The sequence below is a fragment of the Octopus bimaculoides genome, chromosome 11 (assembly GCF_001194135.2).
Source record: "Octopus bimaculoides isolate UCB-OBI-ISO-001 chromosome 11, ASM119413v2, whole genome shotgun sequence".
Lineage (NCBI taxonomy): Eukaryota > Metazoa > Mollusca > Cephalopoda > Octopoda > Octopodidae > Octopus > Octopus bimaculoides.
In genome coordinates this window covers 9,819,507-9,822,557 of record NC_068991.1, presented here as the reverse complement: position 1 = coordinate 9,822,557, position 3,051 = coordinate 9,819,507, and the positions used below count along the sequence as shown (strand labels likewise).

The 3,051-nt window shown below is 36.9% G+C and overlaps 1 protein-coding gene across 1 annotated transcript in view; it reads left to right on the top strand.

The window, feature by feature from the left end:
- Positions 1 to 3,051, top strand: part of LOC106883616 (calcium/calmodulin-dependent protein kinase type 1) — a 59,836-nt gene that overhangs the window by 45,310 nt on the left and 11,475 nt on the right. The window lies entirely within an intron of this gene.

Genomic DNA, 3,051 nt, shown 5'->3' with positions numbered 1-3,051 from the left:
GTAATATGTTGTATTTTATTGGGATTGATAAAAAAAAAGCATACCATTCCAGAGTGATGGATTGGAGAATGTTAAAACAATGGATGAGAAATGTTGCAGTAATCTGTGTGTCCTGAGTTCAAATGTTGTCTCCTCTCACTGGAAAATAAAAAAGCAGGCCCTTGTAAGTTTGGCAAAATGCACTGACAGTCTTGGGGAGTTTTTAAGCAAGTAGCCATGCATTTCAGTATTTCAGGTAACAACTTATGACTGACCTTGTTGTCCCTCCCTCCAGCAGGTAGACAACAACACAATGGAACTGTATGTCCTGTGCATCTTAAGAAGAGAGAAAAAGAGAGAAATAAGGACACGCACCTACAATCACACACGTGTGTGTGTACCCTCATCGTCTCTCTGTTTCTCTTTTTCCAGTTGGGGAAGCCATGGATCTCTTCTCCAGCATGACACTTGTTCCTGTCTGTTTATCATACTTTCACGTACCTTAATAATGTACCCCCATTCAGTTAAGGAGTCTTGTCTTTTCTACTCTAGGCACAAGACCCAAAAATTTGGGGAAGTTGTGCTTTTTTGCTTGTCCATGGACAAGATATCTCAAGAACTATTGGATGGATTCAGATGAAACTTTCAGGGATGTTTGGCCTCGTGACTGGCACAAACTGATTAGATTTTGGGATTGATCAGGTACTGGACAAGGATTCTGGATTATTCTTCCGGTTGTTTTACTTAATTTTTGAGAGCAGTCAGGTTCATTTTTAGTATTCTCGTTTGTGAGAGCAGCCAAGTTTATTTCAGATATTCTCATTGTAAAAAAACATCTCCAGCTAATTGTTGAGAGGACATTGGTGTTACCTTGGTGGAGGTTTGCACTCTCTGAGTGCTCTTGTTGTTGTTGTTGTTGTTATTATTATTATTATTATTATTATTAAGGTGGTGAGCTGGCAGAATCATTAGCACGCCAGACAAAAATGGTTAGTGGCGTTTGGTCCATCTTTACATTCTGAGTTCAAATTCTGCCAAGGTCAACTTTGCCTTTCATCCTCTTTCAGGGTCAATGAAATAAGTACCATTGAAACACTAGGGGTCAATGTAATCGACAAACCCCTCCCCACAAATTTCAGGCCTTGTGCCTGTTTTAAAAAGAATTATATCATATATATATGTATTATATATTATATATTATGTATTATATATTATGTATATATATTATATATATATATATTATATATTATATATTATATATGTATTATATATTCTTTTATTCTTACTTGTTTCAGTCATTTTTCTCCTCTCTCTCTCTCTCTCTCTCTTTTCTCTTCCTCTTTTTTCTCCTCTCTCTCTCTCTCTTTTGCTTTCCTCTTCCTCCTCCTCCTCTTTCTCTCTTTTTCATTCTCATTGACATCCATATAAACATATATATAGAACCTATAAACTAGAAGACAGACAGACAGACAGACAGATCAACCTGGAGCAGACTTGGAGTAGAGAGGGAGAGGGTGGGGAGAGCATGCCAAATGGCAACAAAAGGGCTTTGAAAGAATTCATTGATTAATTAGTTAACTGGTTAAATCATTAACTTATTGACAAATAATAATAATAATAATAATAATAATAACGACGATGATGATAATGATAATAAACACGAAACAGAACCAGTGCATGTGTTTCTTATTGGTATAATGACCCACCCAAGATACAACTAAATCAGTTTCAATATATGTGTTCACATCAAGAATCTTGCAAACCAAGTACAAATAATATATTATTATCTTTTTGCAAAATATATGAAATATATCCAAGAGAAAATACCACTTACCTACCCACGCAACTGATAAAAATTCTTGCTACATAAAGACAGGCATTGGAATAACCAGTTTCTGATTGTTAATCATTATCAGCTCCCAATTAACCTCATAATTTCTGTGTAGCCGAAAGCTATCTTCTCACAGCAGGTTGATTAAGTTAAGCAGGACTTGATAATGAATGAACCAAACAGGAATTTTTATCAATATTTATGCTGTCTTGCTGAGAATCTGAGCACTTCCCTCAAGATTCAGTGCAAAGTAGGGACCATGAATATTTTACATATATATAAAAGCATGACTGGCTGTGTGGTTAAGAAGCTCACTTTCCAACCATGTGGTTTCAGGTTCAGTCCCACTATGCTGCACCTGACCAACCAATAACTTACGAGGGAATCTGATAGATAGAAACTGCGTGGAAGTATCATATGTGTGTTTGTATATGTATTGCATATGGCTCGTTGGTTAGGGTATTCAGCTTATGACTGCGGCCATGCTGGGGCACCACCTTCAAGAATTGTTAGTCGAATGAACTGATCCCAGTACTTATTTTCTTGTTAAACCTGGTGCTTATTTTATCGGTTTCTTTTGCTGAACTGCCAAGTGACCAGGACGTAAACACTTGTTATCAAGTGGTGCTGGGGGAGGGGGGAAGGATCAAACATAGACACAAACACAGGCACAATTGCACACACACACACACACACACACACACACATATATATGTATGATGGGTTTATCAGTTTCTGTCTATAAAATCCACTTTCAAGGTTTTGGTTGACCACACAGTGGGATTGAACCTGGGATGATGTGGTTGGGAAGCAAGCTTCTTACCACACAACCACAGCAGGAAAAAAATCAATATTATAGAAATCTCTACTATATTTTAGTATTGTTTATAAATAAATATTGGATTTATCAATGTTGGTATTGACTTTGAAGGAAAGAGGTGGGGGGATGATTTTGTTGCATAAAGGAAGTTCAATGACCTATCATTGCTTACTACAGCAATATTCGGATGGGGCAAAACTGTACGAACAAGGGGCTGCTGAAAAGTTCCTGGCTTTGGTTAAAAGAAAATACAGGAGGATCAGTTAATTATGATTTTATTCAACATATTCTCCTCTCAGATTCACACACTTATAGCTACGGTCCTTCAGTTTTTTTTTTAAACCCTGTAAAAGAACTCAGAATGTTGTGCTTCCAACCAGGCTTTTTGCGATGCCCTTAGAAGAAGGAATTTTACAACACA